The 15,424-nt window shown below is 56.5% G+C and overlaps 1 protein-coding gene across 1 annotated transcript in view; it reads left to right on the plus strand.

Moving 5' to 3' along the window:
- Window positions 1-816: 816 nt before the first annotated feature.
- Window positions 817-15,424, plus strand: part of TFEB (transcription factor EB) — a 56,582-nt gene continuing 41,974 nt past the window's right edge. Inside the window, exon 1 of the mRNA XM_039242698.1 lies at window positions 817-956. The gene's annotated coding sequence lies outside the window, so the exon portion shown is untranslated. The remainder of the gene's footprint in view (window positions 957-15,424) is intronic.

Genomic DNA, 15,424 nt, shown 5'->3' on the forward strand with positions numbered 1-15,424 from the left:
GAAGTGGAGAAAGCAGAGCTCTGTCACTTCCAACAGGAGAAAGTGGCATGAAGTAGATCTGAAAAGCTTTTCCCTGTAGCATAGTGGAGGGGTCACCAGCAAGGTCGTACTGATGAGGTTTGAGGAGGGGTATAATTGGAAAACTCCTAATTGGAGGGTGGGAGGCTCCTTGTACATATTTTTCCACACTGTCATCAGGCCGACCTCAACCTTGCCCTTTATGTTCAGGCGCAGGGGTGAAAGCACAGGATCCAAGTCTGGCATTCCACTCCAAAACATGGGGAAACTGAGGTTTGCCATGCGGTAGTTTCTATAGCAACGGCACACCATCTGGGACCCTACATCTTTCCTGGGCTCCGGGAAAGAGCCTGTTGCCGGCTTCTCCTTGGGGTCAGAGAGGCCACAGGGTGTACATAGGAAGCTGTAGTTCGTGGCATCACTGACCGCGAAGAGAAAAAAACTTGCAGAAGGGGCAGAAACGAAGTGCAACATAGATTCCAAGTTAAATGCCAGGTTCCTGTACACACGCCAGCGCCCAGAGAGTGGGACTACAAATCCCAGCGTGCTTGGCAGAACCGGCGGAGGGACTACATTTCCCCGCGGGCGCCGCGGTAGGCCCTCGAGGGGCGGAGCAGGGCGGGGCGGGACCGCGGGGGGGCGTGTGCTGCCCTCTGCCGGGCGCGGCGGGAAGTGGGTGCGGATTGACAGTGGGAGCCCTGGCGCCGGGCGCGGGGCTCGGTGACAGCGGAGGCGGCGGCCGCGGGCTGGACACCCGGAGCGGCGGCGGCGCCGACGGCAGCGTGAAGGGCGGACGGGGCGGGCCTCCCCGGTGGCGCGGGGCCGGAGGAGTCCGGGAGGGGGCGGCAGGCGCAGCTCGTGGGCCGGACACCTGAACTTGGGACAAGTTGCCGGAGCCGCGGGGGACAGGCGGCGGACGGATTGACCTTCAGAGATAGGTGAGCGGGGCCGGGGGCCAGGTGGTGCGCGGAGGACCGAGAATCCCGGACCCAGGCTCCCCTGCCCTGATTCTGTGGGTCCGGGAGACAGGTGGGTGGATGGGGGTGCCGGCTGAAGAGGGGACAGGGAGTGTGTGCGCCGCGCCGTCACCCGCCCCGCTGTACGTCTAGCCCGGGACGTTGGGCACATGGCCGGAGCGGCGCTGCCCGCCGAGCCCAGGAACCCCTCCAGCCCCTCACTGCGGGCCCGGGCTGGGGGCGGCTTCTCTGCGACCTTATGTAACCAGCCGGGAGGGGCTGGGGCGGGCATGGGCCTTCCCGGCTCCGGAGCTGGGAGTCGAAGGGGCGGGAGGCGTGGGAGTGAACTTGCAACAAGTTTGAGGGACGTGTGGGCCTTGCGCCTACTCCTTCTCCACCGGAGGCGGCTGGGGCGGGTGGTACGGGGGAGGGCGCCGGAGGCCCGGGAGGTGTGCGGCGGCCGATTCTGGGCTGGCCAGGCCCAACCTGGATGGTCCCAAGGAGTGGGAGGGCCGGGGAGGCGCCACGCCCCCGGGGCTGGGCTGCCGCAGGGGGGCGGGTGGAAGTACCATCCCTCCCGCCCTTCCCGTCCCTTCCTCTCCCTCGGTGTCTTGAAGAAGCCGCCGCTGCCCGTGTCCCCTGGTATCCCTGAGATCAGTCTTTTTCTCCTCCTTGCATTATTCCCCGACCTCTGGGAATCCTAACCCCAGAGCTCGCCCTCTGCGCGCCCCTCTTTCTACTTTCCCGGGAGCTCCCGACCGTCTGCCGGTCCCCGAGTACCCCCCACCCCCAACTTCTAGGTCCCGAATCCCGGAAAACACGCCCCCTTCCCCTTATTCCCTTAGTTCGCACCGCCCACCCCCTGCCGCCCCGCCCCCTAAATCCGTGCTCAGCCTTCTCCCCACCTCTCCGAACCCTGGTCAGCTACTCGGGCGCCGCGCGTGCACTTCCCTCCTTGAAGGGAGAGGGTTGATGCCAGCTCCGTCCCCGCCCCTTGGCCCCTTCTTGGCCAGGGCTTCTGGCTTCACGCACGGCTGCCCCGAGCTGCTCCGGTTTGCGCGAGCAGGTTCGCGCCGCAGCCGCCTGGCGAGCCCCAGCCCCGCGCCCAGGGGGAAGAAGGGAGGGCGCCCGGGGCGGGGCTCGTCTGCACGCGTGTCCGCACCGCCCCGAGCTCCCCTCCCCGTTCTCCGGCGGCCGCCCGCGCGCCGCGGAGCCCTCCCCATCCCAGCCCACTCCAGCCGGGATTCTCTCGCCGTCTGTTCTGGGCACTGTTCGGCGCGGACGGTTGCGGCCCGGAGTTGAAGGCAGTGCTTTCTTTGGCTTTGCGTCCTCTGGAGAAGTGAAGTGTCAGTTACTGCCCAGACCCCCACCCTGAGTGAGGGGGTCTTAGTTGAGCAGGGAAGGGGCAAGGCCGATGCAGGCCCTTAGTGACACTCCGATGTGGGCGCAGGCCCCTGCACCCTCCCAGTCCAAGATTCCACTGGCCCGAGACCTGGCAATTCTTGGGGGCGGGAGGTGGGGGAGGTAGCTCTGGTTTCCTCTTGGGCGGCCAGAGGCGCTTGGCTCAGATCAGAGCCTAGTTCTTGGCTCCTTAGCCTGTTCGCAGAGGCTTTCTCTGTGCCCAGCCGGGTGGACCGCCTCTAAGCCCTGTCCTCAGGCAGATCACAGTCTGGGGGAGAGATGCCAGCAATAAAGGCCCATCTTAGACACCGCGGAGGGGAGAGTTCCGCGTAGGGGTCCACTGGTATGCTAGTGCCATGCCTCAGTTTCCCCGTCATGGGTCAAAGCAATTTTCTTGGTCCCCTTCTTTCTGCCGACCACCTGGCTGCTGGGGTGGGAGAGCTGGGAACCAGAAAGTGGAAATGAAGTACTGTTTGGGTGACTGTGCTCACTTCTCTGGAAGTGAGCCAATGTTACTTACAGGTTACAAGGCCTATTACAGCTACACTTCTATTCTGCCCTCTGCGAGGCGTGGACAAATCAGAATCCTGTCCCAGCTCCCATGGAAGTGGGAGGGCCTGGGGCAGGGGGCATCCCCTCAGGTGAGCACCAAATCCATGGAAAACAGCCAGGTTTCTGAGAGCTGGTGGCAGTGAGACTCACAGTCACGGATGGGTAGGGGGTGTGCTCTGGCAGGCAAGAGCCCTTCCGGGGGGCCTGGGATGGTGGGGATACCCAGTACCCACCTCCATTGCCAGTCAGGCCCCCTTTCAGCCTCCCACCCTTCAGGCCTGGCTTCGCCTTTGAGGGTCTGGCATCTAGCCCTGATCCCTCTTGGGGCTTTGTTTACAGCTGTAATTGTATCATTAGCTGGAGTTTATAGAGTTACTTAGCACCTGCCCCCACAGGGAGTGGCTCGGCCACCCCCTGGCTTCTGCCTCTTCCTTTTCAAAGTCAACTTGGTTTCTGCCGGCAGGAGGGGGTTCCCCAGGCGCAGCTGGCTTGCAAGCCAGGTTGGGCCTTTGTCCTAGGGATGGAGGGCAGTCAGCACTGGGGGCCCAGCTTGGGGCTGCCCTGGAGATGACCGTGGACATTGGGTTGACCTCCTCTGATATGGAGGGAGGGGATTCGGGGTTTCTGGCGCTGCCAGCAGTATCCACAGCCGGGCATACAGTGAGTGCGTATGTGTGTAGCGTGTATATCCTCATCTGAAAAAAAGAGAGACAAACACGCACTCCCTCTGGGCTGTCGTGAGGATTGGGTCCACAGGGTGGCCCTTTGTTTCACTGTGGGGTGTGTGAAACTGATGGGAGTTTTGTGTGTTTGGGTATGAGATTATAGGTATCTGGGTACGTGTGCCTGGATGAATTGTGTACATGTGTGTCTTTGAGAGTGTAGCACGGTATTATATTTGTAGAATGTTCATCTAGTCTCTTTATGCCATAATAGAACAATATCATGATAAAAGTATTAACAGTAGTTGCCAACATTTATATTGTGTATTTACTCTTTGGAACAAAGTAGGAATGATTGTTTTCATTATACAGATTCAGAGAAGTTAAGCACTGAAGTCAGACAGCCTCGAAGTGGTAGGGATTCTTTTTTTTTTTTTTTTTTAATATTTTTTATTTATTTCTAGGAGAGAGAGAGAGACAGCGTGAGCAGGGGAGGGTCAGAGAGAGAGGGAGTCACAGACTCCGAAATTGGCTCCAGGCTCTGAGCTGGCAGTCAGCACAGAGCCCGACGCGGGGCTCGAATCCACGAACTGCGAGATCATGACCTAAGCGAAAGTCGGACGCTTAACCAACTAAGCCATCCAGGCGCCCCACGAAGTGGTAGGGATTCTAACCTAGGCCCCCAAATCCATGTTCTCAATCTCTAAAGAAGACCACTTCATGGTTTCTTAGGGGTTCTTTCTGAAACGGTGGGCAGATGGTGGTCTGGGAGCCTTCTTTCCCCCCCCACACGGTGTCTTGCTCTGAGCGGGGATGCGAGCTTGCTGACGCCTTTGCCCCAGGACTGCACCTGCCTCCTGGCAGCTCTGCTGAGCTGCTGATACAGGTGACCAGAGTTCTCTGCTGACAGCTCTCCTGACCGGCCCCGGGGAGGAGAGGAGTTGAGTTCAGACGAGGCTTCCTGGGTCTCCTTGGTAACCTCACACATTAACTTACAGCGAAGCCCTCACTAGGCATGTGTTTACTCAGATGTGGGGAAAAGGCCGTAGCAACTATTGAGTGAGAATGAGGCGCAGCCAAAGCCAGGAGCACCCTGGATTCCTCCTCCTGATAGGCCATGGGGCTGGGGCAGGTCCCTGCTCCTCTCAGCCTCAGTTTCCATATCTGTGCACCTAGATTATCTGTGGGTTGCCTTCCAATATGAATCATCTACCTATCTTTGGTAAAGGCACCCGGACTGGGGAGGCTTCCGAAAGGGAGGGACGTGGTGTGTTTGTGTGTGTGTGTGTGTGTGTGTGTGTGTGTGTGTGTGTGTGGTGGAGGGGTGGGGAGCGGGAGGTTACTGCTGAAGTCCACTCAGTAGAGGTGTAGCTAAAGGCTGGCCCTGGTGGTGTGACCAGCCAGCTTTTCTTGGGACATAGTCACAGCCAGCATGTACTGAGCACTAGCTAAATGCCACCTGGCTAGGAGATTCTTAAGAGCATGAGCTCCGGGACCAGGCTGTTTGGCTTGGAATCCCACCTCTGCCACTGACCAGCTGTGTGGCCCTGGGCAAGCTGCTTACCCCTGCTGTGCCTCCGTTTGCACACCCAGACTAATAGTGCCATAGTGAGAGCAAAGTATTCTGCTGCATGCTCCATGCACAGGACCTAGAATGGTGTCATGCTCAAAAGTGTTATTATTATGATGGACTCTTATGGCTTATTTCTCTCTTGAGAGAGAGAGAGAGACAGCATGAACTGGGGAGGGGCAGAGCAAGAGAGGGACCCAGAATCCAAAACAGGCTCCAGGCTCTGAGCTGTCAACATGGAGCCTGACGCAGGGCTCGAACTCACAAGCCGTGAGATCATGACCTGAGCTGAAGTCAGATGCTTTACTGACTGAGCCACCCAGATGCCCCTCGGCTCATTTCCTTCTTTATTTCTCATTTCCAAGTGAGGAAATAGAGGCATAGAGAACTCTAGTGAAGAAAAAAAAGAAAAAAAAGACCTGTGGGTTGCAAACAGGACTCCGCTGTGCGCCTGACATGAAATGAAATGTCTTACAGGAGGCTTTGAAGCTTCCCCGGCCATAGTCCCCGCTGTTCCCTCTTGACCACACCTGGTCTTGACATTTGACAAGGTGGCAGAGGGAACTTGGCAATGCTTGCAGCATCTCTACCACCCTGCCCCGCCCTGCCCTGGCCCTTGGGATTCCTTGGGTAGCATCTGGCCTGGCCACTTACTCCCCACGCCCGACCCACGGCTTTCCCCTGCGCTTCTGCTGCCTGCCCCTCCTCCCCTCTGTATCAGACAGATCCCCTTGGCTGCAGTGTGACCGAAGGCAGCCATGGTATCCCAGCAATAGGGCAGGATCTGGGACTTATTGTGGCCACAAAGTGCTTCGCTGTGGGGTGACTGCAGAGGGTGGCTGAGAGGGGCAGAAGCAAGAGGCAGAGTCATCACCAGCTTTCTTTCCTGGCCCTTAGGTGTGGGCATAAGGAGGAGGGGAGAAGGGACGTCTCACTATCCCTCCCCCCAGCTTCCTCGGGGACAGTCTCTTTGTTGGCTTTTATCCCGATAGCAGAGACCCCAAAGTAAAATGTGATGCCATGGGGATTAATCCATAATTCCAGCAGACTTTCCAGAAATCCATAGTCCATACTTCCTCCTCCCAGCCCTTGTTCATGCTGGTGCCTTCTCCTGGTACACACTCCTCTGCGCCCCTCTCCCCATCCAAATCCTCCGTCCATCAAGGCTCACCTTCCTGGGAGACCAAGGGATTGTTCCATTTGACTGTAGCCCTGGCTGCCTGTTATGATCACTTGGGAAACTCTTACTTTTTTTTTTTAATGTTTATTTATTTTAGAGAGAGAGAGAGCGAGTGGGGGTAGGGGAAGAGAGAGAGAGGGAGACACAGAATCCGAAGCAGGCTCCAGGCTCTGAGCTGTCAGCACAGAGACCAACGTGGAGTTCCTCATGAACTGTGAGACCATGACCTGAGCCGAAGTCGGATGCTTAACCGACTGAGCCACCCAGGCACCCCTTGCCCCTTACCTGGGGAGCTTACTTAAAGAGCACTAGTACATCTAGGGCACATGGCTGGCCCAGTGGGTAGAATATGTGACTCTTGATCTCAGGGTTGTGAGTTCAAGCCCCACATTGGGTGAAGAGCCTACTTAAAAAAAAAATACTAGTGCATGTGATGCTTGAAGGGGGAGCCTAGGCATTGATATGTTAAAAATTCCCCAAATAGGGGTGTCTGAGTGGTACAGTCGATTGAGCATCTGACTCTTGATTTTGGCTCAGGTCATGATCTCACGGTTCATGAGATCAAGTCCCGAGTTTGGCTCTGCACTGTCAGCACAGAGCCTGCTTGGGGTTCTCTCTCACCTCTCTCTGCCCCTATCCTGCTCATATGCTCTCCCTTTCTCTCTCAAAATAAGTAAATAAACTTAGAAAAAAATTCCCCCAATGATTCTGATGCTCTTTCTCCAGGGGTGTGGCTCTCAAATTTGCGTGGGCATCAGAATAAAACACAGATTGCTAGGTTTCAGCCCAGCGTTCCTGATTGAGTAGGTCTGGAATTTGTATTTCGGATGTGTCCTTGGGAATTGCTGATGCTGCTGGTCCCCGGACCACACTCTGAGAACCTGCTGCTTTGCAGCTACCCAGGCAAGAGCTTTCTGTCTCCTGGGTCCCTGATTGCTTTGGGCCCCTTGGGTCGGCCTCCTTTCTGAAGCCAGGACCCACAACGCAGGGACCAGTGTGAAACCATTGGATCACTGTTTGAATTGTGTTTCTTGCCAATAAAAAGAAAATGAGATGGGCGCCTGGGTGTCCGTTCATTGAATGTCCGGCTTCAGCTCAGGTCACGATCTCACGGTTTGTGGGTTTGAGCCCTGCATCAGGCTCTGTGCTGACAGCTCAGAGCCTGGAGCCTGCTTCAGATTCTGTGTCTCCTTCTCTCTCTGCCCATTCCCCACCCAAGCTCTGTCTGTCTGTCTGTCCCTCTCAAAACTAAATAAATGTTAGACAAATTTTTAAAAATGATAAAACAGGCACAAAAAGCAGCTGTTCCTTTCTCTTTTCCTCAGACTGGAGATGCTGGGAGGGAGGAGCAGGGGGAGGGGTCACTGTTGGATGTAAGTGTGTCTCTATCATCTTCTAGGAGGGCCTCAGCCTTCAGGGCAGCAGATAGTCAGGCCACCCTGGGGCTCACCCCTGGGCACTTGGGGCGGATCCTTCCTTGGAAACTGGAGGAGCTGGGGCAAACCCCTGTGGGGGGCGAGAAGAGGGGGTGGCAGGGTCTTTGGCTCTGCAGAGAGGTGGCAGGATTAGCTCGGCGACCGAGCCAGTCAGTCAGCAGTCGAATGGAACGCTCCGACATCGGCCCCCTGAGCACAGAGGTCGGGTCTGTTTTGTTTGGTGCCGCATCCCCAGTGCCTAGAAGAGAGCCTGGTATACAGTGGGTGCTCAGTAAGTCTTTGTGGAGTACGGGAGTGAATGAGTCTGACTCGAGCCCCAGCAAGTGCCCAGAAGTGAGGACACAGCAAACGCTTTCCCCAGGGTCTGTGCCCTGCAGGCAGGGTAGCAGCCTCACCAGCTAAGACTCAGGGACAGGTGCACAGCTGGACAAGGAGAGGCTCTGTGCCCAGCCCCCGCCCTCCCCAGGATCCAGGTTCAGCCTCACTCTGGTTTGGGCCTGACCGACTGGCTGTCTCTTCCCATAGAGAGTTTGCCGGTAGCACCTCCCTGCTCCCCCTACCCCCCCCCCCCCGCCCCTCCCTTGCCAGCCCCTCCCCCATGCCACCCTCTCCCCTGCCGGCTTCTACTCGTGGGTCTTTGGGGTGGGGCTCCGGTTTGTTTTCTCCTATTTGCCAAGTGAAGTCACAGCCTGTCCTCTGCCTTGTTTATAATTGGTTTGGGGACAGCACCTGCCCCGAGTGGCCAGGAGGTGACACTCTATCCTGCCCCGCCCCTGTCGCATCTTGTCCCCTCCTGGCTCTAGCCAGATGTGTTCTCAGCTGCCCCTGAGCATGGTGCCGGCTGGCTTTGCCCTGGGCCCACTGGGGCTGCGGGGCTGGGAGCCTTAGCAGCCAGCTGGCAGCTGCTGCCCCTGTGTTTGGGAGAGTAGAGGCCTGAGGCCTGGGGGGCGTTGAGGGAGCCTCTCCGGCACCGGCACCCCACAGCCTCAAGCGCCACGGGGGATCAGCAGGTAGGAACTGAGTGCCTCTTGGCCTCGTACCGTGCAGGCCAAGCAGGGTGGGGTGGGTGCGAATAAGAACACAGCTCCTCCCGCAAAGCTGACAGCCTAGCCGGGAATTTCACTAACTGCAGACGACAGAGAGAGGCAGATTGGTGTTAAGATAGTACAGAATTACATACTAGATGAATGTATGCTCATTGCTCTGAAAAACATTCTTTCTTGGTCTAGAGAGTTTACGAAAGGGCTCGTGTCAGCATGGAGACCTTGGCTCAGTCCCCCCGCCCCCCCACCTCGGGGCCCAGGAAAGGGCAGCTCTATTGCTCCCTGGTTCCTCTTACCTGGGGGTCACCTCTGCAGACCTGGGAAGCCTCAGTCTTGGACAAAGTCCTTCATTCCAGGAGGTGTAGAGGCTGCTGAGTGCAAGGGCCAAGGCACCACAGGGAGGAGGCCGATCACCCACCTGCACTAGGAAGCCCCGGGCCAGGGGGATGTGGTGCTTGCTTGGGCCCAACCACTCAGACCTCTTTGGGTCTTCCTGTTGCTGTACCCCCCAGACTTGACCAGGAACCTGGGGCAGTGATTCTGCTCCCCCCGCCTCCAGCATCTTCCCTTCTTCCCCCTTTCCCCTGCCCCCCCCCCCCATCCTCATCCCTCTCAACCTCCATCTACTTCTGCCGCATGTGGAGCATTGGCTCTCCATGCATGTATGTTTCTCTCTCTCCTGCTCTCTCTCCCCTTCTCTCCTTCTTAATTTCTTTTTCTGCCTCCCTCCTTTTGGTGCATTCAGAGGGCTCCTTTCAATGCCACCCCAGTGGGAGCCTCCGTGCCCTGCTCTCCGGGAGCGGGGGGGGCGGGGCCCAGAGGAATCTCGCCCAGGGCAGAGTGAGCTGAGTGTGAAGGCCTGATGCGTCTCCCTGCCCTTGAGGAGCCAGGGGCTTGCGGTGGCTGGGACACCCCGAGGTGGCCGTGGGGAGATGCAAAGACCCAGACCTGGCCCCTGGCCAGCTGGGGGAGCCCCTCCACAGACAGCCCTGAGTATCTCCGGGTACTCCAGCCCCGTGACTTAACTATACATTCTCATCCAGTTTGTTGGGCCTAATTACAGTGGTTCTCACAGTCAGGTGTGACAAGATCGTAGTAGAGCTTCTGTTTCTATTTATTTATATCCCGCCCTTTTCTCCCCTCTTATTGTGAGATACGCCGCGAGGTCTGATAAGCGCATAAACATGCACGCGCGCTGTAATAAGTAATTGTAAGCGTGAACACCGGCGCAGCCACCACCCAGGTGAAGAAACAGAACGTGGCCTGCACTCCCAAATCAGCTGGTGTGCCCCGCCTCTGTCATAACCCCTTCTCCCCCGCCCCCTGTGGGGTAACCACTATCCTGATCTTTCTGATAATCAGTAATTGCTTTCTCTTATCATGTAACCGCCCATGTCTGCAATCTTTATCAAAAAAGTGTAGCTTTGCCTGATTTTGAATTTGATACAGCTAGAACAACGTCGATCACGTTCTTTTATGTCGTGTTTTTTTTCCCACTCGGTGCGTTTGTGAGGTTCACCCAGGTTGCTCTGCGTAGCTCATGTTCGCAGCTGTACACGCAGTTCATTCCACGGCATGAACTTGCCACCACGTTTGCATCTGTCCTGCCACTTGTGGACGTTTGGTTTGCTTTCCTTCCTTGGCTACCGTGAGCTCTACCGTAAGAATCTCCTCGTATGTGTTTCCTGGTGCATCAGTGCGTCCATTTCTCCAGAATGCAATTGCAAGCATACGAGCCATATTTCACCTTTAGGAAATGCTTTGTTAAGTGGTTGTACCAATTTATTCCTCACCAGCAGCACCTGAGAGTTCCCGTTGCTCCATATTCTCGCCAACACTTGGTGTTGGCGGACTGTTTAATTGCTGTCATGCGGGTGAGTGTGTAAAAAAGGCTCATCAGGTGTACCCTTTACGCTCCCCTTCTCATTGTTTTTTTTTTTTTTTTTTTTTTTACTTTTAGTGTTTTTATTTATTCCTGAGAGGGAGAGACAGCATGAACAGGGGAGGGTCAGAGAGAGAGGGAGACACAGAATCCAAAGACAGGCTCCAGGCTCTGAGCTGGCAGTCAGCACAGATCCCGACACGGGGCTCGAACCCTTGAACCGTGAGCTCATGACCTGAGCCAAAGTCAGACGCCCAACCAACTGAGCCACCCAGGTGCCCCTCTCATCGTTTTTGTAGCTATTTTTGTGGATGGTTGCTGACCTGCGTGATATATCCATACATTGGTATTTATACGCAGTTGATGAGAAAAGAAGCAGGTATTGGGGGTGCCCGACATTTTTTCCTCATAGGAGTGTGTGATCAAAATAGCCGAAAGACTACTATAACATTGAATGTCAGCGAGGGGCTGGAGGTAGGACAATGGTCATCAGAGGAGACTGTCAGTGGACCAGTCTCTGCCCAGAGGGTACTAAGCTCACAGAGTGCTCAGGCCCTCTTGCCTGGCACATCTGGCCGAGGAGCAGGAAGGCCGTAGGGCTAGAGCCCTCAGCAGATAACATGCAACTTAGAACTGGCAGGTGGCTGTCCTTTGGGGTCCCCTAGGGCGATACTTCTCGCCTGCGGACGGTTTTGCCTCCCAGGGGACATTTGGCAATGTCTGATGACATTTTTGGTTGTCCCAGCGCAGGAAATGCTCCCGGCATTTAGTGGGGAAGAAGCCCGGGATGCTGCTAACCATCTTACAATGCTCCCGGCAGCCCCTACAAGGAGTTATCTGGCCCCCAGTGTCAGTGTTGAGGTTGAGAAACTCTGATCTGGGAACAGAGCCAGGAAACTGAGATTTGCCATCAACTTGCTGTATGGCTTTGGGGAAGCCACTTCAGTGCTTCAAGACTCCTGGGGAAAATGAGGGTGGCAAGAGGTGCTGCCCCCTACCCTTCCTGAAGCTGTAGTCAGGGTCGGGGAGGAGGGCGGGTGGCTGTGCAGGCACTTTGGGGAGCATCCCTGCAAAGGGGCCCGCACACTGGATGTTTTCTTTGTGGTCCCAGCCCCTCCCCCCTTGACTGTGCTCCCCACTCCCCGTCCCCTGAAGTGGAGGTGTCAGGTGATCAGCCTGGGCTCAGCCCTCACTCATGCTATTCCAGGCCTCAGGGCTGTAGGGGACCCACCCTGAGGGCTCCAGCCTTTCTGATGAGGGCAGCAGAAATGAGGGGCTCTCTGGGGAACCCCGGGGCCCAGGTAAAACCAGTTTTGACTTTGTCCTGAGCTGGGTGGGAGCCTGAGGTTGTGTGGCATGATAAGAGGTGCCTATCATACTCTTTATCTGAGGCCCTGCTGTAAGTGTGGGCCGCAAGTGATGGGGGTCAGAGGTCATTCCTGGGGGCTCTGCACACCCAGGCTGGTCTTCCGCTCACCCTCTGCGCCCTTCCAGAGTTGCTGTGCCAGGGAGGGCCCAGGGTTGGGTCAGAGTCTGGGTCAGAGCTCCCTGGGCCCCTCTGACCCTCCTGTTCTGGGGCCCACTTCACCCCACTGGCATCCCTGTCTTTTCCAGAAGTCACAGCCAGCCTGATCTTTCTACTACAGTCCCTCTTCCTGAAACATACTCTCATTGCAAGGGTCTAGTAAACTCATCCGCCCTGAGGTATAGGTGACTGACGACAGCTTCACAATTGCCAGCCTTTCTTGACCAGGAATATGGCCTATCAAAGGTGGGAATCCCTTTGGCACCAGAAGGAGACATGAGTGAAATGTCAGGTTTCTTTGACGGGCTCTGAGAGAAGTGCTTCAGGGGTGAGGAACCTCTGAAGTCACATGTTGAGCAAGAACATTTTGTCACAAGTGAACATCGTATGGGCGGCTCATATCTTCCCAGAACTTCCTAGAATAATATTGGTCTCAGGGTCCATTGCAAAGTGGGGCTACATAGTAAGACTGTGAACGGGGTGTCCAGAAGCCCTGGGAAGGCCCAGGGCCAAGGTGGCAGATATGTGGTCAGTCAGGAAGGTGGTAGACTGTGGGGCTTCGGGCTAAGAACGTACCTGTGTCCAGGAAGGGCTGGGAGGGTGTGTAGGTGAGAGCTAGGCCTGTGTTGGACATAGTAGGTTTCCTGCAAATTCTTTCCCTCTTTGTGCGTCTCCATCTTGGTGCGGTGAGGGGAGGGCAACATGGCCGGTGCGTTTTGAGGCCAGGCTGTATTGGGGGGGGGGGCTGTCAGAGGCTCAGTCCAGGAGGAGGGCGCACACTACGGGGCCCTGGAGCCCAGAGGGGGTGACGTGGGATGAGGGGGATCTGGGAGCCCGTCAGTGTTGGGCAGCCTTGTGGGTGTGCGAAACCTTCCGGGCCGGAGTGCGGTTCCCTCTGCGCTGTGAGCAATCCTCGGCCACACTTGCATCTCCCAGGGGCTTGTGCAACTTCCTCTCAGGCTGAGGCGCAGGGGGCTGGGTGAGAAACAGCACTGGGGAAAATGAGGAAACTGGGGCCTGCGCCGGCGCAGGGGCCTGGGCCTGGGCCCTGGCCCCCCAAGTTGCTGAGCTTTCCAGGGGGCCTCCTTCTCCCAGGTCTGAGGGAGTGTGTGCATGTGCATGTGTGTGTATGTGTGTGTGTGTGTGTGTGTGTGTGTGTGTGTGTGTGTGTCTTCTGTTTTTGGGGAGGTGGGTGAGTGGGGATGAGGCCCCAAGGGCTGAACTGGCATTGGGGTATCTTTTGAAGAGGGCCAAGGGAGATACCGAGCGGGGTCTGGGTTGGGGAAGCAGGTGGCACAAAAGAGAGGTCTCTGGCCAGGCTCAGCGGGGAACGGGGATGGTGGAAAGTGTGGGAAATCAGGACTCAGGGGGGCTGGCTGCCGGCCCCACTGCTCAGGAGCTGGGCAGCCCGGGGCGGTTCCAGCACTCCCTGCCTCGTCTCCACTTCTCCACTGGCGAGGACACAGTCAGTACCTCCTTGCCTCAGGGATGGCAAGCAGACACTCTGCCAGTCCCCCTGGGTCCGAATCCTGGCCCTCTGCAGCTGTGTGATCCTGGTAAGCTACTTAGCCTCTTGCTGCCTCAGTTTACTCATCTGTGAAACAGACATAATTATAGTGCCTACCATGTGGGTCCTTTGTGGGGATTAAAAGACCTAATTCAGTAGAGCGCTCAGAGCAGCGCCCGTCATGGAGGGAGGAAGCGCTCCGCACAGACGAACACTTTCTTCGTACACAAGCATGTTTGCAAACAGCGAAAAACCGCCCAGCGTTCATGTGACTATTTTTGATGGCAGGGATCTGAGTTGTTGCCGGAATGATAATACTAAGAGCTCACATTTCCCAGGCCTTCACTTCAGGTACTATGCAGAGTGCCTGACCCATATCAGCCCCTGAGACCTCATAGTCACCCTAAGGGGCGGGTGCTGTCATTACCCCATTTCACAGATGGAGACGTGGAGGCACAGAGGGGTCGAGCAACTTGCCACAGGGCAGTGATCTCAGTGAGGAAGAACAGCAGAATGGTCCACAGGAGCCCTGAGTCGGACTGCTGCCCCCGCCCCCAGCCCAGCCCCTTTCCTGGGTTCCACCGGAAGTGGCTTGGAAGGAGGGAGCAGGGTTGGCTGTGGGGGTGAGAAGGCTGGCCTCTAGTCCTGGAGGCTCCAGCCAGTCTCCAGTCAAGTAGTCAACTAATGCAGTGTTAAGTTAACACAGGGAATGGCTTTTTTGTAGTTGGCACTGGAACAGACTTCCTCGGGCGAGTTTCCTGCCAGGGTGTGGACTTAAGGGGTGCTGAAGACCCTTAGCTGGGGGGCTGAGTGGTGCAGGAGTTGTGAATGCAGCTACAGATTCAGACACAGTAAATGGCTTTAAATTCTGCCCGAGCCATGTACTGTGTGACATTGGGTCTCGGTTTCCTCGCGTGCAAAATGGGGGTAACAAGCAGCCCTACCTCTTAGGGTGATGGCGAGGAGAAATGAGATGCCGTGTCAAGCACTTAGCACAGGCCTGGCCTGGAGTGAGAGTTTGACGAATGGAGGCCTCTATTAGGCACCTGTTGTAGAGATGGTCTTGTGCTGGGCAGGGAGTTTGGGCCACACGCATACCTGAGAGGGTTGTAATTTGGACTGTGGATGAAGGCCATTAATGGGACCCTAATTTCTGGCCGTGATGTCAGCCTAGTGGGTCTTTTTTTTTTTAATAAAAAGAATAGAGAGAGAGAACATCCAAGTGTTTTGTACAGTGTTGGCAAGTGTGGTCTGTGCAACTTTTTTGTTTTGTGTTCATGTGCTTGTGTATGTGTGCTAGGGGTGTGCATGTGTGTGTGTGTGTGTGTGTGTGCGCGCGCGCGTGTGTGTGTGTGTGTGTATGTGTGTGTACTGGGCCGCATAAGATATACTTGTCTGTAGATTGTGGTATTTGCCGTCACCCCCTTAGAGATTATCTCCCTCTCACACAATGTTTATGGAGCACCTACTGAGTGCGAGAGCCAGCCCCACATGCTGGGGGCCAGACTGGGGATTCCGGGCCCAGTTCTCAGAGTGGCGTTTGTGACTAAGCGGGCCCCGTGGGGGTCAGCAGAGGCAGAAGGGGAGGTGGCCAGGGGGGGCTTTCTGGGTGACGATATGCAGTGGATGGGGACAGTATGGGGTGACAATGGCCGGGATGAGTGGCTGCCTTGGGGCCTGGAGCTAGAGAGC

Source organism: Hyaena hyaena, unplaced genomic scaffold (assembly GCF_003009895.1).
Source record: "Hyaena hyaena isolate Hyena2069 unplaced genomic scaffold, ASM300989v1 scaffold_211, whole genome shotgun sequence".
Taxonomy (NCBI): domain Eukaryota; kingdom Metazoa; phylum Chordata; class Mammalia; order Carnivora; family Hyaenidae; genus Hyaena; species Hyaena hyaena.